Source organism: Hermetia illucens, chromosome 5, assembly GCF_905115235.1.
Source record: "Hermetia illucens chromosome 5, iHerIll2.2.curated.20191125, whole genome shotgun sequence".
Taxonomy (NCBI): domain Eukaryota; kingdom Metazoa; phylum Arthropoda; class Insecta; order Diptera; family Stratiomyidae; genus Hermetia; species Hermetia illucens.
Genome location: NC_051853.1, coordinates 67,793,516 through 67,819,319, shown reverse-complemented (window position 1 = coordinate 67,819,319; position 25,804 = coordinate 67,793,516). Strand labels below are relative to the sequence as shown.

The window sequence follows — 25,804 nt, the reverse complement described above, 5'->3', positions numbered from 1 at the left end:
TGCGAGACGAGCTTTATGGTGAATCAACTGTTGAGGTAAGAGTTTCTAACTCTCCCGTGAAGCCTGCTGTATCAACTACAACAAAGCAAGTCATTATTAAGATACCACTCTTTAATGCCGCTTGAAGATCTGGGTATATTAGTGGTCTCTTTAGTACTCAACCCTCCAACAGAAACTCGGTTATTTTTAAATGCTTCATTTGAACACAAAACTGGGCAACCGGCAATGAAAATGAGAGTTTCAAGAGGAACTAAAACTAAAACTTCTTCATCAACATCTTCTGATACTTGATGCTTCCAAACTTCAGATTTTTTTAACAAGTCTGTAATTCGTAGAATAAATTAAAATGAAAAATAACAAAAGTTCCTACAAAAAATAATTTTCCCAGATTCATTAAAAGAAACTTATCCATTCCCTAACTGCTATGGAATCAATAGTATATTATTTCGTCCTGCAAAAGTTCCAACTCTCAAAGATAAAACTTGCGGATAGAAATCAATACTTATTAAATTGAGGTAAGCAGGAAGAAGATTGGGAAGAGAAGAAAGTTTTGGGATTCAGTTTTCAAAAACAGCTTCCACAAACGAGAAATTTGCATTTTTTTGTTTATTGAAAACTACGACCAAGGAAAGCGGAAGTTTGCGAACACTTTCGTATATTCAATTTTATTTCTGCAAAGCCCAAACTTTTCCACGTTTCAAAGTTAGTTTATTTCGCTGCACGGTACATTCACTCTGTATTATGGTGGCTTCCATATGCATAATTCTGGTAAATAATCTTGCCCAGTCGAGTGATTCCCACGTACACAGTCCACAATAAACATTTTAGCAATCTGCATAAGCTACTTACGTCCCTGCCCATGATTCCTCGAAAGACAAATATTATAGTTACTTACTTCCCAAGGATGTATTTCACACATGACAAATGCTTTGCCGGAATAACCTACAAATACCTCTCTCCGCACATATTTGTAATTTCACTTATGCTTTCTCCGTTTCCTGCTCCCCTGGCTCCTCCTGGAGAATAGTTTTGCGAGGCGAATGAAATTGCGTGACCATGTAATTTTATGATATACGTACCTTCAATTACGGCTGGTTACATGAAACATCCATTAGTTTCAAGGATGTGTTATTTTCAGGTGAAATCTTTTTGTCCCGTTAAAAGTTTGTAGTGCGAAAGTCATTAGTAATTCAGCAATTCAACAAGGCCAGGGATGAAGAGATGGAGAAATTAAGTGTCTCCCTTTCACAATTAAGCTTTTCCGGTCTGTATTTCTGCTGGCATTATTCCGTGTTCCCTTGGAGTTTGTATAGTGGGCCAGATGCAGAGTTTCGCTGCCAAGGCTCAGACCTAGTTTTCATCACGTCAATTTCACCTTGGCTGCTTTAAAATGTCGATTCTTACCTAGACTAAACGTACAATTCAAAAATATTTTCCCATCGCTTGAAAACGTAGCTAAGCTCCTTTGTTTTCGGATAGCCCAAAGGCAAAGTTTTCAGTGGTGCAGCAGTTAATAACATTCATACCATCAAACAACTTGCCCTCATTATCCCGAAATCCAATTACTACGTACATAAGCAGGAAGAGAACACTATCCAATTAGGCCCAGCTCCTTGGTTATTACGCCATAAACTCTCAAGTTAGTGCAGTCTTTTATTATTTGTCCAGCATTATAGTGTTTATAGAGGTTTCTCGTCCTTTAAATACGAGCATGGACTCCGGTTATTCTTCTCTTTGCAAAGGAGGTCCTGACATTGTTTAGTGGGTATTGTAGTACCGCTGAAAAGCCAAGGCATTGTGCTTCCAGTGCACTTTCAGGTGATAGAACTTGATTTAAAAGGATTAATTTCCCATTTACAATAATGAAGTACCGAATTACGGTATGTTCATATGGATGTAAACTAATTTGTTAGTGCAGTCATTGTAGTTGCATGATGGTATCACAAACGTTGCTTTAGCCTTCGAAAAGACCTTGATTCCTTTGTTATCAGGGCTTTTGTTAAATTTCTGAAGAATGAGTCAAAATAAATTACCGTAATTGAAAATACCGAAGCCTTTGGTGATTCGGTATTTGAAATGGTACCAGCTGAAACTAAGAGCTCTTTATCTCTGTTGTAGGGATATCCGTTGTGAAGGAGACTCTACCGATTCGATTTGCTCTTCAGAAGCATCTGAATTTTTAAAAATTTCAATATAGTTTGTTTTATTTACAATTCCAAGTCCAGATATCTTCAAATAAAAATAAATCAAAGGTCCTTATCTCATGGAAAACATTAATATGTAAGCAAATTTGTCTGATTCTTCGGAATGAGAGATAAAAAATCATCTCACTTACGCGATTGCCAACCACTATGGCCTTCGAAGGGACAACTTAGAAAAATGGACCAACGAGGCGGCCTATGCAACCCTGGGGCTTAAGCAACAAACTGCTTAAGTAGTTCATCAAGCGAGATAGCTTCGGAATTATATTATTTAAATGAGGACTCATGAAAAGGGATGCGTCTATCAAAAGTATCTTATCGATAGAACGTCGGCTTATTGGCAAATTTACAAGAATACCGACTGGGAAGCAAAGGCAGCACTATTACCTGGGCGGCTCATAACAAAAGTCTTTATGAGAAGGTGAAAACTGCAAGAATACTTCGAGCAGAATTTAACGGAAGAATTTTCTCATCTGACATTTCCGCAAGCACCATAATATTTGTTGCCCTTTCACCTGTGAAGACTGCAAAAGTTACAAAGAACTGAAATTCAAGAATGCCGAGCTGTGGAAAGCGCGGATGTGAGACCCAACACTGTGTACCAGTGAGCTCTTCAATGGTGGAGGAGGATAGAATTCGACCTGACTGGCAAGAAAGTTAGTTCGGTACACATTGTCAAGACTTCTGTACCCATTCTTGACAGTGTTCGTTAATTACTGGCGCAATAAATGCTAACCGATTACTCATGGAGAAGCACTAAGGGAAGAATCGCCCTCTGATGCATTTTTGGATATAAAGAACGCATTTGATCTGGTGCCACACAATCTCCTCTGGTATGTTTTGCGGGGGATACTGTCAAATTGGACATCAAAAGCCTAGCGCCCTATATACATGATGTTTTCTTAGCGTTTCATAGCAAATCTGATCTCGAGCAACTTGCCGGAAAGTGGAATGACCCCACATGCTGCACGGCCTTAGGTTGAATCTAAATGACACAAAATCTTCGATGGCTGACCAGAACGAAACAGATAGTGTCACTGTCGTAGACAACAACCTGCAGAGAACAGAGCGTTTTAGATATTTCAGGTCACATCACATCACATTACAAGCTAATTGTGAACTGCTTTACGCATCAACACAACTTGCAAAAAATCCAAAATTTACCGTAGTGTCGTCTGCATGTCGCCCTCTATGGTACTGTGTACTGACAGACTGTGAAAGACAATGAACAGCGCCTCGCGGGAACAGAAACAAAAATGTTGCGTTGGACCAGTGGCGTAACACGCATGGTCACACATGAAATAAGGACATTCACTATTAATATTTGGCTACACCGATTGAGCAAAAATTACGAAGGCACTTTCGATGGAATAGATATGCATTTTGCACTGACGAAGACTTACTTTCTAAGATTAATCTGAACAGCGAAATCGATGAGAAACGACCAAACGGTCGGCCTAAGCAATGACAACTTGATGTGCTAGATGGTGATTCTCGACACCACACGGATCACGCCTATCACAAGGAAAATGGCGCAACCGATCAAGACGACCTCGATCAATAGCGGGGTTGGCTGGAGAATGGTTAAAGTTGAGGGCTTGGTAGATGTAACCGTGAATCAGATGCAGACGACGCTAAATCGAGCATTCATCAGTTTGCAGCTGGTTACGTGCCAACGGATACTTTCGACACAGAGGAAGACAAGCGAGCAACTGAAAGCAATCCAGGAGAGGCTTCCTAAAAGTGAGTTTTGATGATAATGGGTGATCTGAATGTCAAGTCGGATTCTCAATCTACCTTGCTTGGGCAATAAGAAGAACGATTTTAGAGACTGTAGCAACAGCGGCGACAAGTTTGTGGATTTCTGCAGCCTCTGCCAGCTCGTCATCGGCCAAGTATTGTTCGAGAACATATATCATCAGGGTTCCACCTGGCCGACTAGATGTAAGCAATCAAATCGATCACATTGCGTGATCGTAGATTAAGGAGTTCTCTGAATGTGTAAAATAAGAGAGGCGCTAATATCGGCCTCGAAAGGGGCCACCACCTGAAGTCACTGGGCTCTGCTGACGTGCTGTGTGCCCTACTTCCCCTTCAAACCAACAAGTTTGAATTTGCGTACTCCGATATCATGAGAAATGCCAGGAAGTACTGCGTAACGTACGTCATGACAAAGGGGTACTTAATATTTCGTTGGTTTCGAAGATAGAATCCGCCGCGAATAATAAGTCTTTCCGAACCATATGTCACATCACCAAGCGCGCTAGCAATAAGCTCCTTATCTGCAGTGATAAGTAGCTTAAAAAGCCTGAGCAGTATTTCGGTTAGATTTCCTAACATCCGCTGAAATTTCATTTCGCGCTGATAGAATGGCCAACTATCGTAACTCGTGGATATAGGCTGCTCCTCCAAACAAAAGTAAAATCATCCTTGTCATCACTTAGGGTCGATCGATGTTTCATAACTCTTTCGCTATGAAGTGAACAAAGTGCACGGTCAGCGGATTTTGGATAAAGAATAGAGGGGTTAGCTAGAATAAGGTCACGGGCCTGATATTGGTGTCAAGCCTATCAATGAGAAATTCTACCAAGCAAGGCGTATGAAAAAGGGCCGCGAACAATCCAGAACAGTTGCATATAGATCCGGCGTAGAAGAGGCTGATGAGTATGAGGTAACCACAAGAAACCAAGTCCCGCGATTGAGGTGTTAAATTGCCAGTAAATTTGATGGAAGTGGCTGCGCCATGTAATAGGATTCACTATCAAAACGGATCAGGAGGGTTGGGAACTTCTTAGAAAAACCTGCAGGAAGGGGAAGTGTTCTGCTTGGAGCCGAAGTAGTGGTATTTGTCCCATTTAGAGGATATCAGCAATCATATGCAAGATGAAGAGAAAGAGTTTGCTGCTTTCGGATACATGCTGCTGATCGAAAAGGGTTGGAGTAGGTGGCGGTGGAGCTGAACCAATAGTCCAATAGTTCCAGTCCTTATATCTACTTCCTGCCCTGTTGTAGTAAGATCTTATCCGCGATTTCATCTTTGTTTTCTTTAAGTTCTCACCTACTATTGTAGGTGACATGTAAGACTTTCGAATAATATCAGAATATGGTATATTCCCTCCCTTCGCTTGAAGATGTTTATTACTTTCAATTGTGTCTTTGGCTTTTATACATCTTTTCTCAGGTTCCCGGGTTTTTCTTTGCATTACCTTTCATAGACGTTAGATACTGGTTCTCCTTGGAAACAACGTCAATTGCTACTTTTGCTTTCTAGGAAGCGGAGTCTTTTTGAAACTTTACTGTTTTTTTGACTGCGTTAAATTTTCTGGTTTCTTTTTTTTTGCTCTCAGCGTATTTTTATGTGGCATCGTTTCATTTGGTTCACTTTGCCACTTGACGTTATTCAGTTTCTTTCATTTTGAAGCTTGTCACACTCCCGTTTGTAATATGTTTGATCCCTCTCCGTATCTACATTTTTAGTCTGCGTTCGGCAGAAATAATTGAGTCATCCTGTTGTAACTTCCTAAGGAATGTACAAATGAGACCATAGGCATTGTCACTCTTTTTTACTGCTCATTGGTAGGTTGTATTCGTAGTTTGTCAGAAGGTGACTTGACGCGGAAAAAGCGTCAGCTTTAGTACTTGGCACCATTTGCAGCTGCGTGCCAAGATGAACTACAAGTTGAATGTATTTATGAATTTTTTCTAGATGAAAAGCTAGTTGGATCTTTGCGGGCTTTTACAAAACATCACAAAACATCTGTGGCTACGCAAATATTGGTTTAGGGTTTGATTGCCACTTAATTTTGGTTGTTCCAAACTGAGCCCTCTTCCTCGTCACAAGCTAGTAATGGTTGTGCGAGTGTCCTAACAAAAAATAAAAGATTTTTCTTTGTTTGAAGTTTATGTCGAGCTTATTTTAGGAAATAGATAAATTTCCATTTTGAGGAGGACTTTCGCTTTACAAATTATAGGGAGTTTTCGAAGGACGTGGATACGCTAGCTAACTGTTATGTTAAATATCGCTTGTAAGGCATCATTTGTGACGACAACGGAAGTTGAGCAATGGGATAAATAATATGAAAATCATAAATAGATGGGCACAGACTATAAGTATACCTATAGATGCCTTACACTGCAAATAGAACTGAAAAGTAGGCACGAAAATGTTGAAAAATAAATTCCCTTTTAATTTTAAATTTTCCAAGGGAGCCATTACAAAAGGTAGGGCACATGATCAACTAAATTTAAGCTTTGTCTTTGCCGCTTTCCAGTAGCATTGGCATTGTCAGAAAAGCGTGTCCTTTTTCAACAAAACTTTGTAAACATCTAATAAATTATTAACAAAGGTTCTGCAAATTCTCATTAAGGAGTCAACATACGCCTGTACTGATTTAGGAGCAACTTAATACCTTAACTTTCCGACTATTAAACTGAAAAAGGACAATATGAAATAATTGATATGTATACTTTGGGTTTCGATGGTCTGGGAATTATAGTCGGTTTTCCACAACTAAGCTAAAAACAATAGAATCAGCCATCCCTGAATTTATATCCAAAAATATTAAATCGTGATGCTCACATCCTGGCATTGTATCCAATTATATGAACCCCTCCCTGCCCAAAACCGCAATTTGAATAATTTTTCAATCGATATTCGATTTGAATTCTGTATGTAAATAAAAATAATAGTCACAATTAACGCCGATGCGATATCCAAAATGAAATATGGGTATGAAATTCCAATAGCAATCCCTCTATTTGTGCATTAATTAAAACCAGCCTTGATCCAAAAAACGGCAAATATTTGAGCAATTTTTCCTCTCTAATAGAGTGTAAACTGTTTGTTTACAGCAATTACCTTTCGATTAGCTACATATGTATGTATGTGCATAGAGGCGCATCCTTCATATGTACTTTATACGCACATAAATACGTAGCCCAGTTTTCAATATACCGATGCCATGCCTGCGATAATTGTGCTATCATCGTTAGCAAAATCGTTATCAATGACGGTCAATGAATTTCAAATTCCAAAGGCTGGAATGGTTTTTCAAATTAACACTAATTGCAGTTCAGCATTTATTAGCTTGGAAATGTATGATTCATTGATTCTGATTTCCTTTATTGGCTTTAAAATATCCGTCTATGGACTTTCACCGGTTTTGAGCCCCACGTATGAATGGCATTAGATGCTTTAATTTTTCTGGGGAGATTTATTGATTCGTGTAAAAAAGTAGATTCAGCATTTTTTAGTGCTAGGCCGTTCAAGATAGGGATGTGGAATTTCGTGCTAATGAGAACCATAGTCAAGCCCAGTAAATTATTGAAAAATAAAGTAGTATCTCTCTTGTCTAGTTTGAGATTGGATGAATTTATTGTTTTCCATGTAAAAACAAGTCACAAATTGGAAAAGCGCGTTTTGTGGTTTTTGAATATGCAGGTCACAAGATAAATACGAAATACAAACCCTTAAGGAAATTTATATTCCCTACCGGGATGCTACTTCTCTGCTAACGGAGGTGAGAATTTTTATGGAAACCCAGGCCACCCCTTGTTCCGCTTTTCCAACTCCACAATGTGTTACATCCTGGGCCAGATCTAAACACATTCATCCCAGTTAGGCCTGCTTTAATTTATTGGTGGCGATAGAAGCCAAGTCTTTAAGGCCTTCCCTACTGAGTTACGTTAAGTGGATGCAATCTTCTAACTAACTGCATCCCAGTACTTCTGACTCGGGCTTATCGTTTCATTTACAATCTCAGCTGGGTTTACTCTTTCGTTCATAGCTCTTGGGCGAGTGACGAAAATGTAATTCAGCTCAACATGGACAATCGGGCTTTAACCTGCGACAGTATTCCATAGATCCTTTGCATCAGTCGAGGAAGGGACGAGGCTATAACTAATCATTGCATACTCCCAAGCAGATCAGTCAACAAATCCATCATACCCTCTTTGGACGCTCTTATGGCTATTTGTAACTATCTAACTAGCTTTCCCTTTTGATATAGCACAGCTGTACTGTTAAAGGATTGGGTTTCCCATCATACGTCTTCGATGTTTCTTAAGTTAATATATCGACCAGCGTCGTTCTGGGTATGATGAACACTTTATTATCAGAGACTGTTTGGAATACAGCCTTCTAGCTGCCACCTGGCAGCGATTGGAGCCCCATCCAGAATTTCAGGTGAACCTTGTCGGATCCCACCATTAGAGATTGTTGCTGCTTTTCCACCCCCCGATAGTTCTTGATAGGAGTGATCAACCTCTCAACACAGTTTCAAACATCTCACCCGATCTCGTCCCCATGTATACACGACCTTATTCAATTTAGTACGCTGTGGAGATCTTTACGAAGAAAGCTTCTGCCTTCCGAAAATGGCTTTGAGCTTGTTCATTTAAAGACTCTGCAATCCTCCGAGAAATCGATAATAAAAAAGGCATAAGGATATTTGAAGTAATTCTGCAAAATAACCCCTTCGCCTCTTTATTCCATCCTTGATTGACTTTTCCATTGATAAACTTGGTCTGATGGGCTTCCTAACCTTTCCCTACTTAGCTGTAAATAATATTTTCTCTTTCGCCATCTATGCATAATTTCCACCAAAAATATTTCTTGCTTCCCACATTTTTTAAATGAAGGCTTTATTATTCCTACTCTCAAAAGTGATTACCACTTCTGCTTCGGCTGTGAATCTATCTCATTCTATCTGGCTTGTCTTCTATTGTTTCGATATTGAAAGATACGTTTACGACCGGTTGATCGCACAATTCGGTCACCTTATAACGAAAAGGCAATATGGCATTGCGAAACAACAATTTACTGCCTTCAACTTCGCCCTAAAATCCCCTTTACTCAATTTTCTTCAATCAATTATAAAAAGGTTCCACCTTTTTAGTAGACCCCGCAAACTTTCTTTGGGTGGACGCTCATCTTGCTCGTTCTTTCTTCTGACATTCCTCAAGGGCCTATACTCATCAACATCATCAAAGGCGCAACAACTGGTATCCGGTCTAGGCCTGCCTTAATAAGGAACTCCAGACATCCCGTTTTTGCGCCGAGGTTCACCAATTCGATGTCTCTAGACGCTGTCTGGCGTCCTATACTAGCCCCCTGTTATTCATATTTTTTATTTTTATTAATAACTTTCCCTCTTTCTTCAAATGTCTATGTTTGCTCTATGCTGCTAGCCTGAAATTGCTTGCCGCTGTTTCTTTCCGTTAGGCTGGTAGGAGAAATTCAAGGGGTAAGTAAAGAAAGGGCGCTACCGTGAGCTGCATCAACTGTTGTAGTATTCAGTAGTATGTTCATACCTCAAACCTTTTTCTTCATTCTCGAGAGGGTCAAGAAAGCACAGCTGCCGTTTGGTGCTTGCTAAAAATCTCTGGTACTTACCTGACACTTCACTATATTTGAAGAAAACAACCGGCATTAGATAAGAAATGTAAATAAAAATTGAAGAGGAGACCTGGTACTCAATTGAATGAAGTCGAATTGAATTTGACGCTACAATTCTTCGCCGAAATTTCATAGAGGAATAGGGCTATTTTTTACCCTGGAAACATCGTGGCGCAAAGTGATTCTCACGTCTTTATCTTTTCCATAGCATCTGATGAGTTGACTTTGCCCTGGGAGGAAAATCTAGTCGTCGGCGCAAAGCGGGATCGAGGGTCATTAAAAGTAAGAGAAGATTCCTTTTCAAATGGTTCAGTACGTGCTCGTGCGGATGCGCACTGAAGACTTAATTTTAAAACAAAACAGTCTTTAACGAAATCCCTGTTTCGGAAACCAATACGAGAGCAGACTGTAAAATACAAACAAGTCGGGAAACCGGAAGCTGGACGCTTCAGGTACGAAAGGTTTTGTGTATTTCTTAGTACGTAGCACGTAATATAAGCATATGTCCACTTTCGGGTGATATTGACATTGATAGTCTTCAATTTTCAAAGAAGCAACAACTTCGATGTATTATAAATTTGTTAGTAATGGTGCGATTTCCATCAAACTTGGTATGATCATGCTCTACATTATAGCCTACATCACTGTCGAATTTCGCGCCGCTAGGATGAATTTAAGGGGGATTTCCAGCCAATTACAAAAAATTCTAGTAATATACTATTATTAACTTTCTTTGAACAGATATCGGTATGAAAGGTATTTCGGAGCCAAGGCACCATATAGTGGCAGCCTCCTGATTTTTTTCAGATTTTTCGGTTTGGTAGTTTCTGAGAATGGCCCCCTTAAAGAAATGATCACTTTCAACCCCCCGCACTCCCCACATTTCCAAGAAATGTCAAAACTAAGACCGGCTTCGAAAAGTACTAATCGAGACCTTTTATTTGATATCCCACATGACTATATTTGATGAAAAAAAATTTTACACCCCCCTTTTGCATGTATGGGGACTCCCCCTTAAATTCAACGTAAAAGGATGTAACTCACTGTATGTGTGAGCGTTCACAGTTCCCACCTTTCTACCAAATTTGGTGTCAATCGCTATAACCGTCTCCGAGAAAAATGCGTGTGACGGACAGACAGACAGACGGACAGACAGACAGACAGACAGACGATAAACCGATTTTAATAAGGTTTTGTGTTTACACAAAACTTTAAAAAATGAAAGACGTACATGATGTTAAGATAAATCATCGTCTCATCTCTACCCTGGTTGCTAAACGGCGGAGAACTTCGCGTTTAATACCGAATTAGTTGAAGCCTCCATGGATCCAGCTCTTTCGGGAACATTGTTAGCTTCTCAATATTTGAGTATATGTGCATTAAGCAAAAAGCATAAAAATAAGGGCTACTCACCTATTCGCGTTGATCATCTTTAAAACCGTGCATAGCTCCAGTGTTGTAGCACCTCCCCTCTCTAGGAGATTATGAAAGGTTGAAACCCACCAGCAGTGAGAGACCAATGAAGCGAAATTGGTTTGGAAAAATGACTAAGGGAAATTTTATTTAAATCAAAACCAAAAAGGTAAAGACAAAGGTAGTGAAATTGAGAGTGATGGTGTACATGATGTATGGACAGCGATTCAACCCACTCCAAACCTCCAAGAACTTATTTTGTTGAAAATATTTAATATAAAAGTTTTTAGTTTTCAATATTTCGGGAGCAACTTACCCCCTTCATCAGTACAAAGCTACTCATTCTTGAGCAGAATAAAAAGTAACTAAGCAATTGTTACCTCTAAGATATTTATTTTCTCATCATCCCCTCCCCTGCCCCGCGGAAACCGGATAAGGTATTACTTTATAGATCGGGTTCAGGTCATTGTGCCCTGGTCTTCTTTCTTCTATGACCGGCGCTCGTCTTCCTGATCCCCTCTGTTACAGTTTGTTCTGGATAGATTCGATCATGTGGGGTTGATCGCATCCCTCAAATTGTACCACTCTGGGCATCATATTTTCTTGTACCTCCACAACTCCTCGATTGAAGAGTGGAAAAATACGTGTTCTAGGTCCTCTGGGACTCCATCTTAGTTTGAACAATTTATCTGTAGAGATAGTGGATAGATATTGCATGCCCCGTGAGAATTTAGGTAAGATTATAATTAACCACCCTATACTGTTTCTCTGTGATGGTAGGGATCAGCCCACAACACCGACAACATTTCTGCCAACTATCTTTCTCCTTTCTTTGTTTGAGACAAAGAGAATGCTGACTTCTCGTTATGTATACTCGTCATCTCATCTACCAGCCTGTCAATCGGCAGAGAGAATACACCCTTTGAGTTGTCCTTCCGTAGACCGCAAACAGTTTATTCGCATGGTTCGATATTTGAATTCCGTAGGATCCTTAAAAGTATATCGCGGCCTTCTCAAGTCTGGCATCATCATCGTCAGAGCCATACTCGCCTTGAATGCCTTTTTACAAACATATGGCGGCTGTTGCTTTAAACTTAGCTTCGTGTCTATCTTAGGCATTTGATGGCAGGCTTGAAAGTGAGTGATTTCATTGACGGTGGTTGGGAATGAGGACCGCTTCAGTTTTTCCTTCACAAGTATCAACGCTGCGCCCTCTAATTATGCCTTTGACAGTACTGATCATTCCGTATGAGTGGAACTGAGCACCCACTAGATGCTTTGCGACAGCAACCAATATTATATTATATGTCGGGGCAACCTACTGCCGAGGTATCAGCCCTGTGGGATAGCCGTGAAGAAAATATTCTTATGGAGTTCGTCATCGACATCATATCGAAGCCTACTTTGTAGTTAATCACTGTTGAAATAGATGGGAACACCAATCATTGACAGGAACTTTCATATTAAGCTTCAACTAGTTGAATAGATTTCTTGCGTCCAGGCTTGTCACAACGCAATATTTGTATTATCGTTTCCTCGAATCGTGTTCTTGGCCAAGCAAGCAATCAATTATATGGCATTAATGAACTGCCGGAACCCAGACTGCCGATCTGAAAGGCCTGCTCTGAACAGTCGGAAGGAATCAATTGTATTTTACCTGGTCTAACACTTTCCCCATAGTGTCTAGAAGGCATATGAGTCAACGAGAAGATGGTTCACATGGAGGCCAACTTTTGGCAGTAATGCCAAATTTCGTCAATCCCATACTGCAGATTTCAAGCAACTCGCTCGTTGTCACTGCTGAAACAGCCGCCACTTTCGGACATTTCTAAGGGGTGTCAGCGTTCCTTTCTTTTCGGGTGAGATAGCCCGATTTTGAACAGCATAGCGCCTGATCTATGCGGATGACCAGTCTTTGTGTAATCTCATCAAAATTCTATAGAGGTTGCCCCTCGGCTTACATCCGCCTCCGAGCAGATCTCCATGAAACATTTCCTCTTGCTCCGCTTGACAGCAACCTTGACCTTTGTGTGGACTTTCTATCAACTGTGCATGCTTTTTTTTGCGCTTGATTGATCTTATATACCGCTCTTTGATCCATTCGTCAGGCTCGCTCGAAACCTGAATCGAAGACTGGCCATTCCACCATTCTACCAGTTACTCGTTACATTACATGGAGAGCTCTTTCATTAGAACCAGTTGCTTTAGCATGAGGGTCTGGCCACGCTTCTATGAAGGGTTGCTCATCCAACGCTTTTGTATGTGAACCTGACTCCCTCGGCCTTAGGTGTGCTATTCGACTACCGTGTTGCTTTTTCCATAGTTCTAAGACAATTGCCGTGGATGTAGTCCTCACCAACATTCTAGAACATATCACGTATCAGTACAAGGTAAACACCGATCAGGTCTACGACAGAACCAGTATATGACCAGCCTCCTTACCTTAACACAAAATATGCTCTACACAAGTACGTTTTCAATCGTGAAGTAGAAAACTGTCAGATAAACAGGCGTATGGACAGGTACTCGGATATTTTTAGTGAGGATGGTGCTCATCATAGGAGAGTTGTGTTTTGGTTGGGTTTATGCTGAGTCCGCATCTTGCGGCTCACAGGCATACCATTCGCAACGCTCCTTCCATGATGTCGCTCATAATGGAGAGAAACATCCCTGATACTAATATCACCAAGTGGTCGGCATACGCCACCACCTTCACCCCGCTACTGTTCAATGTACGTAAAATTTTGTCCATTACTATTAACCAGAGCATCGATGAGATGGCGCTACACTGGGGCGTGTCCCTGTTCACACCTCTGGCCAAGTGGTTGACTCCCAGATCAGACTGGATTATCCTGGTACTTAGCATGGATATAATCCAATGCGTGAGATACCCCTACAGTCCACTATCGGTCGTCGTTATGGCCAAGAGTTCACAATTTTTCTTGTTAAGAACCCAAGCCTACAAGGAACGGGGGCTAGCAAAATCATTGTCTTGTACAGTAAGAACTTTGACCCTATGATAAGACGTTTCGAGCGAAACAGTTTTTGTAAGCTGGAAACAAGTGTACGGAGATTTCATCGTTATAGCTGTTATCGGTTACGATTTTCGACCCAAGATAGGAGAAATGATCAACGGTCTCAAAGGTGTAGTCTCCCATCTTTGTTGTTCTCGTTTGACCAGGGCGATTTGATGTTGGTTGGTTAGTTTCGTCTTCCTTTCATTGATGTGCAGCCTAGATGTTGTGCTGCCTGATCGATCTGGATGAAGGTATTATAGTTTGTATGTCTCAGGTTGTTCTTCCCATGATGTCGACATCGTCAGCATGTAGTGTAGAATGATTTAAAGAACATGGTGTTTCTCGCATTTATTCCAGCATTACGGATCACTTTTTCCAGGACCGGGGCAAAAGGGTGCATCATAAGGCGCCACCTTGTCTTAGACCGTTTTTGTATGTCGAATGGTCTCGAGAGTGATCCTACTGCTTTTATCTGGCCTCGTATATTGGTAAGGGTCAGCCTAGTCAATCTTACCAACTTCGTCAGAATATCGAATTTTTTCATCGCTGGCTATGCTATCATAGGCGATCTTAAAGTCGATGAAAAGATGTCAACTGATGTCCATATTCGAATTGTTTTTCCATCGCTCGCCACAGGGACAAAATCTGATCTGTTGCCACTTTGGTACGAACCAATGATGATCTGGGCGTATCGGGCTATTCGGCCTACTATTCTGTTGAGCAGTTCCTCAATGTGCTCAACCCATCGCTCCAATCCCTCTTTGTATGGGCAGGATTAGCATTGAGGTGTATAAGGATTCATCTTGCTGATTGTTGGAACTTCCGCGCCTAATACGCATTAATAAGTGGGAGTTAAAGTTGGCCTAGTTCAGGTAGCATTGACAGGTTACCAAATGGGTCTTTCAGAAAGAAAAGAAAATATGTACGTGTAGCCAGTAAAGAGTTGTTAAGAAAGTTGATAAATAAATGTTGATATTATTCACTAAAGGGTCCCTGGACTCTCACGAATTCCCTGATCAATGCAACCAGTGATTATATCTGTCACTATATCTATTCGGTGTGGATGTTTCTCCCCTTTCCGAAGATTGTGTTCTACTATTTATGTTACAACACAACCCTGGAGACATTATCGGAAGATTCGGGAATCCAAGGAAAACGTTAGCGAATAAATGTCAGTCAAAAATAACACGGGAGCGACTTCGGTGAAGTGTTGTATTAAACTAAATTGAAAAAAACCGATCACACATATATTTACATATATTTAGATTAATACAGCTCGACTGAACCTATTTTTGTATTCAACAAAATGATTTAGCCTAGAATTTGTCATCAGAAAGGTAAAATCAATGAGAGTAACCTACCGCATTCCTGAGCAATTATTTTGGCTTTTTTTAACGTAGAAAGGATATTCATGTTCGCATGGCCACCTCAATGTTGATAACTTGTAGTGATTTTGATTTTATCCATGCCAACCGAATCCACGTGTGCCATTTTATTTTATTCTCTCCTGAATGGTCATTTATTAGAAATCAGAATAAAATGTTTTCCACTTGAATACATCAGTTTTCATTTCGTAAACAAAATGTTTACTTTATTTACACTCTTTTGCCTATTCGAAGTAAGATCCTTCACATTTTGGAATAAACAACATTAGCATTTCTTTCTTTTATCTAATTTTATCCATACACGTTCCGAAAGTTGTATCTAAATGGTACGGGGGTCTGACTCTGATCCGAGGAAGATTTTGGCTCGAATTATGGTCGAATCTGCTCTTATCATATAATATGTGCGTGGGCTGTTCATACGTTATCGTTGACCCGTCATAGATACACGTTTTACTTAGATTGATAAATCAAAATGTGTCCTTAGAGCAAGTGTTAATTTTCTAGTAAAGCTAAGAGTACTAGAAATGGTAGCATCACTTTGTCGGGTAAGAAACGAGTTTTCCTTTTAATGGTCCCGCTTCGTGTTCCACCTCCACTCTAAATCAATTTCGAAAACTTGATAAGGAACCTTAAAACCATGAACCTTTTACTCATCGCTACAGTCCTTGAATTTTTTCTAAAAGGCACCCACGACCGGGCTTTCATTGCTTGAATCCTCAATTTCTCATAGATTCCAGGATTCTTCTGCATTTAAAATCTCTCGCAAGCTTTCCATGCGTTTGCGTTTGACTCCCTCCATCAAATTTGGATAGAACTTTGTTTCATTATCTCAGTTAAGATTAAAATTTGAAAATGATTAACCAAAGATGAGTTAACCGTTAGGTAGGCTTTGTGGTAAGAGCGCTAAACTTATACAACGCAAGATCGCAATTCATGTCATTAGTTGTGAAAAGCTATGTATCATATGTTGCATTTCTATTCTCAGTTGACTCAACTGTGGCTGAATCCAATGGAAGCGATAATCTCAGAATCTTAATAGTTAACTCAATCTAATGTTCCTCCCCGTGAAATTTGGTAGGACATTTTTTCGCTAATAACCTATATGTTGTTTGCTTATAGTTAGGAATTTTCGTGGAGCATTCTTCAGATAAGAAATTGACAGCTAGGTACTTCAGATAATAATGAATTCCCAGTTGAATTGCATCCTCTCAGTGCCGATGAAGGCCCGATGTAACTTAGGACAACAGCCCCGAAAACCGAAAAACTCTTTCGAAACTTCTCTATCATTTTCTTCTACCCAAAGTGCAGAAAGGGTATAATATGGAGCTTGAAGAGACGGACAATAGGAGAAAGACAAAAACTGGAGGACCAAACTCTAATTTAATTGACTTCCCGACTTGCCGGACAGGAGAAAGATACTTATTTTTTAGATAGAAGCGCTCTTTGTTTCCATTGAGAGCACCATGCAAAAAGTGGGACGCATTTAGTGAAAAAAATTAAATACAACGGAGACACGCTTGAAAGCCTTTAATAAATAATAAGGGCTTTTACGCTAAGTAAGAAGTAAAATCAATATAATCCATTATGTATTTCCAAATTTATACGGCCATGACATCGACATCCATCCTTCCGGAAAATGATTCTATTGATATTTGAATGTACTTCTTCTGAATAGCATAGTTACTCATAAAGTGAGTTCAGAGGTCAGCCTGGCTTTTAGTACTATCTACACTTAATACATTTTAGTGTTGGATATTATTAACTAATTTAATTACTAAATAAATTGGGGTATTGATCGGTATATCGGTCAGAGGGTAATTATAGTTAGGTTATAATCACATCGACACAACCTTTTTTAAATCTGTGCACACGCCACCTGAGTGAGATGGGCTGGTCGCGTATTCAAAGATTAAGGATTTTGTTGAAGACTGTACAGTCGTTGTTGTTAGTAGCTTTTTTTGCTCGTATACATGCTAAAGCATTGAAGGACATGTTCGCTCCAGTTCATCCCCATGAGGGTCGAAATTAGAATGGATGCGTCCGGAATTCCGACCCACTTCCAAACCTTCTGACCTCGGGAGACCACAGGTTAGGTATTGCTTCCCAGGCTTAGTTTGCCTTTAGGGCCTCTTGTTTCTAACTGTTTTAGTTTTCGTCCTGCTTGAATCTTTACAATTCGAAGCAAAGCGAGCCTTCGATTTGAGGACCTCCTCAATGGTACACTCTGCGCTTAAGTTTGTCTTCATCTCTTCAGTCTTCATTTCAAGTAAGTTTCTACTTTCGTATGTTTTGGTTTCTTTGGTACGCCGCCGGATCCAAAACAACTCGTGGAATCCCTCAATCCAAATTGGTACCGGTGGTACCTGTAGCAACGACTGTGTTTTGTGAGGAACTAAGTAATATGATAGTCGATTGTCTCGTGCATCCGAGAGATAAAAAAAACCTCCACTTATTGATACTTTGATAAAATATTGGGTGATAGAAGCGATGTGATTAGCGGACCCAGAATAGGATACATGCAGGGCACGGAAATTAGAGGCTAGGGATTGGTGGTGGTTAAGAGAAATTGACGGAACAGATGAGTACGAAGAAGGTTCTCTTTGTCTTTGTCAATCTACATGGCCTAGATGATAAGGGTGTTGGGGTGTGTCTGACTTTTGGTTGATAGGTAACAGCATGACAGGCAAGAAAGAAGAATTACTTAGGATTTGGTTGTGGAAATGTGTACGGAATGGAGTAAATATTAGCATTGTTGGTGGATTTTCCGTTCTCTTAGACTGACTTCTCTATTTGGGGCGGCGATTTGTCGGACTAGAAGGTTAAGTCGAACTTGACGGGTTACTGTAATTCAGTGTTTTACAATGGGTTACAGGGATTTGCAGGCAACGTTTGCTTTTTTTATGGCCTTCGAATTATGGGGTACGTAGGACTGAAGTTTATTTTCATCCTTATTTAGGTAATTTGATTCACAATGAAGGTGTTGATATTATGGATTTTGAGAGAAAGGGCGGCGAAGACTCTTCTCACTTTCGGCGTTATCTTCATATTACCGTGGATTACAAGTCGTCCACAATTCTGGGAGTTAACAATTACCAACCGGAAAAGTATCGGTAAAACACGTTCAATTGCCACGGAAAACTTAATGAAAGTGTGAAGAATCACGTCATTCGCGTTTTGCAAGATTGGAGTTAGGACTCGCTTTTAAAAGGTGATTGGTGAACAGAGAATATAATAATAATCGTTGGCGCAACAGTCCATATTGGATCAGGGCCTTGAAGTGTGTTTGAGCACTTCATTCAAGATCTTGGAGGAAGCATTGAACAGAGGAAGTATTATAGCTGACACGAAAGGACCTTAGGTGGATAACTGTTGGTCGTATGCATGGGAAGGAAAAGTACTTCTGAGTATTCACTTGGGATTTGTGCTTTACATTCAAAATTAAGGATTAGCTTGAAAATGTGCGTATGCAGGAGGATTTGAGAAGATCTAAAAGCTTTTCTGAGCTCTAGGAGCCAAACTATGGTTGGAGGCGTCCCGTTGATGCCGAGCAAAATGTCCGTATCAAGGGCAAGGTGGGTGTGCTCAATCGAGTGTTTTGGTTGTTTGGTGAACTGGAAGTCGAAAAATGTGTAACCAGAGTCAACGGGGCCGTTGGTAATAGATTTAATTGTCCCCTCGAAGATAGAATAGAGATAGGTCTGTAGCTATCAAGATTCAGAGGGTTTTCGTTTTTTCGGGGATGGGAGTTGTGGGAACACTCTTCCAATCAGTGGGTAATGGGCGTTGAGGAGGCAGTGGTTGATAATTGAGGAAACGAAGGGCTCGGAGCACATTTTCTTGCGACTATAGATGGGATATTCTCGCGACCTGTCGATTTCTTGCCTTCAGACGTCAAGATTGACGACATGATGAAATTCGGTGTGACAGAATGGATGGGTGGGCTAATCTTCCGTTGATTCGGGTGGTTGACAGGATGGGTAAAATAAATATGTTCGTTTCGGAGATGTTGAGAAATCACCTCCCAGGTTGCCTGATAACCCTTTAAAGCAGGTAAGAAACCGTTTATAATTTACAAAGATTTTATTTACAATGGTGGTGGTACAATGTTGCGGTGGACTAATTTTCGGCAAACACATATTAGCTGTGCTGCTTGATTGGCACAGTACCTCTTGCCAGTAGCCGTAATCCGTGTCAAGCAAAATGCTTGGTATTTGTTCAAAAATCGCACTAGCCCTCTTGATCCGCGCTGTCTGTTTGGTGGGAGGCCTTTGTTTCGGGCGCTAGGAGTAAATGGCTCTGGTTATTAGTCCTGATCATGTAATTGGACTGGCTGACTTACGTCTGATGTCTGTTCATTGATCGCGGGCAGATATTAGTAAATCTTCGTACCTTCGCGCGTGTTTTCCTTTGTGATAGAGTTCCCGGGCTTGAACTTGTCAACTGTTGTCACTTCTCGACGATATTTTTAGCACAAAAGTCTTGTCTGTTCTACTTATGAGTCTCGTACGGACCATCGTAGTGCATTTTCGCACTACAGGTTGCACGGCACAAATCGTTGAAATGTCGTGGAGCATTGCATAAATCAACTCCCTTGAAAAGGAAATCGAGTGATACGAACGGAATGATGATGTTGGTCTTGCGCAAAGCCGGAAATCAAAGCACCCGTGCTTCAATATATCCTACTTTCCTAAGCATACGTTTCATTACCGACGTTTTTAATTTCTCGCTGTGAAAATATACTCTCCTAAACCCTCACCCATTTCGTACTAGAGAATTCTTTCTGAGAAGCAATTCTCGCCTAAACTGAGTATTGGTGGACCCTTCTTTTAGTGATTGTGCTATTAACTGTGCTCCTACTGGCGGAGTAGAATGCGTTTATGATAGCCAATGCCAACATGGCGTAGAACTTGCTTGAATTCACCATGTCTATTGTCATCACTACACTTATGAAACATTTTTTTTGTAGACGACTCCGTGCATTATCTTCCACATTGTATCTAACAGGCAAATCCGGCGAAATATTGTTGAGCATCCAGCTGTGAAATTGGGTTTGTAAAGTAACACCAACTTATATTTTCTGCAGTGGATAGGGAATATTTTTTTCTCAGTGACGGTGTCAGTCAAGGTGTTGACAAATAGATCGAGCCTAGTCTTTACTGCTATTTGAACATGCTTGTCAAATTCTGAGCTTTGTTGTCGCTGATTGTGCGAAATATTACGATCAGTTTCCTTTCGAATAGTGAAAATGGATTGGTGGTAATTCTTTTGAGAAAGTGCAGGCAGGTCATGTGCAGGTCTTCTTAACCAAGTACAAGCCAAATTTCAAGAGTGTTTGAAGCAGTTTCTTTTGCTTATTCTTATGACCTTTTTTAGGTAGCTTCATTTTTGCCCATATGCGTCTTTTTCCGTGGCGGTTGAATTTCCTCCTCAGCCTCTGATAGAGTTTTCCTACCTGATAGTGAGCAGCTCGAAGCTTTGGGATTCCATTGTCTTACCTGTAGCTGCCCTGACTGCTGGAGCGCAGTCCCCTTTTGGTTATGGGTATAGGTATGCTTCCTTAAGCCGATGAACGATTTGCCTGACTTTTCTCTTACTGTTCAGTGATATGGCCTCGTAGATTGTCTGATGAATGCTGTGAGTACAGTGCTAGCTATCGTGGCTAATCTGTCAACAATGCGCACTTAGGTATGAGAGTCTAACTATAGATGGAGAGAATATGAGGACCTAACTTCCGTGAACTTTGAGCAGACATTATTCAGTTGTCCCACTCATAAACCCAGTTGATGAAATCCTCAGTTTGGTTTTCGGGCCGCTTATAAGACTAAAGTGATCAATAGGTGCCCATTTGATGCAGATAACGTTCCCCACTGTTTTAATTTATTTTCAGTTTTCTGAGGATATCGGGATATGACCCTTCACCTTATCCTAAGATGATGATTATCTTTGACGCATTGTCCTCCCTTATGTTACTTTTTTCTAGATGTCTCCTTACACAAGGCTTCTGCATTCTTATTATACATTCCATTCCTTTTTTCAGGCGCTATGTCGGGGTACGTTTCGTTTGTAATTCTAGCTGTTTTTTCATCAGCCTTACTCTCTTGGGGGTTGAACCCATTTATTTTTTCGTCGTGCTGTTCATGCAGCCTTTTCGTTGATTTTTCTTGGCATGTATTGTGAATTGGCGTTATCTGCGTCGGTTAACTTGCTTTTATGCATCTTCTTGGTCTTGGGCCTTGGTATACGCCAATCTAATCACTTATCTTGGCTTTAATGTTCGCATGAATGATCCTGGGTCCTTTACATAATGTCATTATGCAGTGCACTAGAGGCGACCAATCAGACTACATTTTACATACATCCCGCGTTAAACATCGAAATTTCCTCCTACTGTTTCCTCTTTCTATCATTTCACTACTGAAAATGATTGCATCTTCATTCGCAGAGGCTGCCACCCGTAGGAAGGGGAACTAAAAGAGAATTTAATCTATTCTGAACGGATTCGTCTACGAAACTAGTTCAACAAAACGAGACCATTTACGTTCAATAAAAGCGGCAAAAGCACTCCTATGCATGTTCTATAGACTTTTTGCTAAGTTCATTATAAATATAAAAAAATATGTTCCATTTCCGTCCACTAATGTCTCCCTTTTCTAATTTCAGGTAAAGCCATCATCGCCTTTAAATTTGACTATCATCATTGGTAAGCTATGGAAATCCGGTTCTCACTATTTAGATTAAAATTGCTTTTCCACATGATGAAATATTGTCGCACTTCCCTTCTTCCACCATCAGTCTAGCAAGCAATATCATTATCTGCACTCAAATAAATCATGCGTTTATCAAACATCCCCAAAGGAAGCTTCAATCAAACCAACTCCCCAACTTTTTATTTTAACTTCAATTACTTTCTCGCACGAACCTTAGATAACTCCGATATTGGACTTATGCAAAGATACGTCGCTTCACGTATGTGTGCATATTAAATCGCGACCGTAATATAAACTATTTACACAAATTTCTTCACAATAATATGTATAAGAATATTGGAGTTTTCATTTATTCATTTCTTTATTTATCCAACTCTTCCCACGTCATGGGACAGCTATCATATTTAAATTTATGTCCATCATTATCTTCTATGCTGTGGTTTATGCCATGCCAAGGATCTATAAAAGTCACATTATGATAAAAGTAATGAATAGCCAAAGATTTTTTTCGTTAATATTCAGTTTTTTTATTATCTTTTCTCCCTTATGAGAGTTGAGGTCGATCTAATAAATTTTCCGGCTAAATTAATGCAAATGCCGCTTTATCAACGGAAACGTTTGGTGAATGTCAGCGAAGTTGTTTATCATTGTGGTGAAATGTGGTGGAATAGGTTGAATATCGTAATACATTAAGCTATAAAATAGTTTGTGGAGAAATTAACTATTTACTGAATTGTGTTTCAATATCTCAAGAGACCTGAAGAACCCTTTTAACCCTTGCTGTACAGTAGGTAGTTACAGCATAAATTTATACTAATAGGGGTAAAATTTTCTACCTATTTAGAGTAGTTCAATAAACACAATAGTGTTATCCAAGTGTTGTCTTCAACATACATAGGAAGGTGAATCCAATATAAACGAGATTTCCTTTTTTTACGGGAGACAGTATGACGGTATGACGAGCTATAGTGCACTGGGAGAGGGGCGTGAAGAGAAAAATGTTAGCCTGAATATCCAAAATAATTTAAGGGGAGTGTTCAGGACGCCGGAGCAGGGGATTCATTCAATTCATATGCATTGATTTCATATGTTTTTTTCAGCATAATATACTCAAGGAAAGGGCGAGAGCATGATCGTCATCTTTGTAGTGTCGTTACCGAAGAGATTACTTACACGATGCGAGACATTTTTAAAAGCAACTGGTATTTGAAAGTTCCAGAAATTGCAGCACAGTTTAGGAGATATGAAACAATAATCAAAGGAGGCTTAATTTTACGTATAGTGTGGGTGATTTTTATGTTCACGGTAATCGACGGACAAACTGTTGGAATATGGACATCAATTACATTATCTTTTCACCGACTTCAAGGCCTCGTTTGATAGTATAGTCAGGGTAACACTGTACACGGTATCTCGACAAAGCTATGTAACACTGTACACGGTATCTGACTAGGCTTGTATATGAAACACGAAAAAAACCAATAGGATTACTCTTGAGACCTTTCACTATCAACAACGGGCTAAGACATGGAAATGCTCTTATCATAGATCCTGTTTAACCAGGGTTTGGAAAAGGTGATTCGCGATGCTGATGTATTTTTGTGATTGTGGGAGGCACTATCCTCTATGAGTCCATCAAGCTAATGGGCTGTGCTGAAAGCGTTGACATAATGAGAAGAACAACCCGAAAAGTACAAACAGCCTTCATTGAGATGGAGCAGGACCGTGACCGGCGCGAAATCTTGGCTTTCACACTAACAACATCAAATATCACTAGTCAATCGAAAACAATAAAGAAAGGAGATTGCGAACTTGAACCGATTTAAAATTTCTCTTCCCTAGGATCGAAAATCGCAACCAATAACAGCAATAACCATGAAATCTGCGCACGATTGTTCGTTGCCAACAGAGCCAATTTTAGATTATAAAATCGTTTTCCCTATTGTACAAAGCAATGATTTTGCCAGTTCGCATGTACCAGCCAATGCTATCAAATGGATGGGTCTATAGTGACAGCACCAATCCATCCGGTTTCGTTAGAGAGCGGTGCTGAAAGGTTAGATAGCAATTCCTCGTTGCTGTAAGGACTGCATCATCAAAAGGCATCAAGCTGAATTTTGAGTCGGTAGGTGTATGTCGTAAAATTTTAGGGCTAAATCTTGGCGAAGGAAGCACGAACGACCGGCTAACGAAAGTTCTAGACTCCGTTTCTACATGGTAATTTGAAATTATTTCACGCTATTTTGGCCATCGACCTATGTGACGGCGACACAGCAACGGTCAAATAAACAACAGGAAGATAACCAGATTCTGTGGTTCTCTGCTTTTTTTCCCATAACGAGCATGAAGTTCTATGTGGAATATGCGCTAGACCTGTTCAATATACAAAGGGTAAAGAAATGATGATAATAGCAGTATGCGATGTTAACGTCCACTATATCTGTTGGAGGAGTTCGAACATGGAATACGAAAGGGTTGAGATTATTAGAATATCTAGAAACTTGGGTATTGACCCCAATTGAGCGCCTGAGTTACGATCTCTGTCGGGTGAGAAAATAACCCAGATGATCAGAAGTTGCTCTTTCCATACGCCAAAGAGAGGGGAAAGAGAAGCTCTAAAGAAGGACATAAGAACGGCTAAGCGACCATCGTGGAGAGGCTTTTGCGAAGAGACTAACCTACTTCAGGCGACTTCGAAGTCCAAGTGGATGCTCGCCAAAGAATGTAGGCAGTAGATGGTAAACCTAGGTTTACAGAGCGGGAGGTACATTGATAGCAATAAAGAAATGTTAAAGAATTGAAGTGCAATTACAAGACAGCATCCAATTGTAGCAGCTCAGAGCCGTCAAGTGCACACATCCTTCAACCGGAAGAATGGACTTTGACATGCAAAATATTATCACTTGAGTGAGTAAACAGGCATTTATTTCATGCCATAGATACAAATCTGGATGGCACTAGGAATAGAAGGAATGGATACCTTAGGTTTAGATATTCGAAATATATACCGCTCATGCTTTGCACTTACGTATATTCCGATCACCTGACGTGATTCGATCATTTACTGATCAGTCTAACTTCATTTCCACTAGAAGGGCTGAAAACGCTGGCCAGTTCATTGCACGGAGATTGCCCTCCATAAATTCACGGTAAAAATTGGGCGGAAGTCTATTGAGGCAGGATGCGTTAGGTGGTGCTTACAAAGAGTTTCTCTCCCCTCTCTTATGGCACCTTGTAATGGATACGTTGTTATGGCTTCTCGAAGCAGCAGGTTTGCGGGGAAAGTATATGACCGCTTGAATACAGCTCTGCAGATAATCCACAGTTGGTGCCTCCGTAACAGATTCGCGGTGATTGCTGGGAAGGCTGGGCTAATTATGTTGACTAGGAGCGTTAGTTGTATGCGTTATTGGGGGTGAAAATCCAGCTGGTACAAGCAATGAAATATTTAAGGGTACATTTCGCCTCCAAACTAACGTGGAAGCACGATATCCAAGGACCGGTTGTCTAACTTGAACAGTGAGTATTACGCTGACTGTGACCCTCGAAGGTGTCGTAAATTTACGACCAATTCATTTCTAAATAAAATAGAAAGCAGCTAACGGCGCATATAGGCGTGATACCATTGACACGTGGAAAGACAACTATGGTGATCATATGGAAATCCAGTGCCTGGGGATCATGT

The 25,804-nt window shown here is 40.3% G+C and overlaps 1 protein-coding gene across 3 annotated transcripts in view; it reads left to right on the top strand.

Annotated features, from left to right (window-relative positions):
- Positions 1 to 25,804, top strand: part of LOC119657413 (irregular chiasm C-roughest protein-like) — a 526,753-nt gene that overhangs the window by 52,009 nt on the left and 448,940 nt on the right. For all 3 annotated transcript variants that reach the window (XM_038064308.1, XM_038064310.1, XM_038064307.1), the window contains one exon: positions 22,073 to 22,112. The gene's annotated coding sequence lies outside the window, so the exon portion shown is untranslated. The remainder of the gene's footprint in view (positions 1 to 22,072; positions 22,113 to 25,804) is intronic.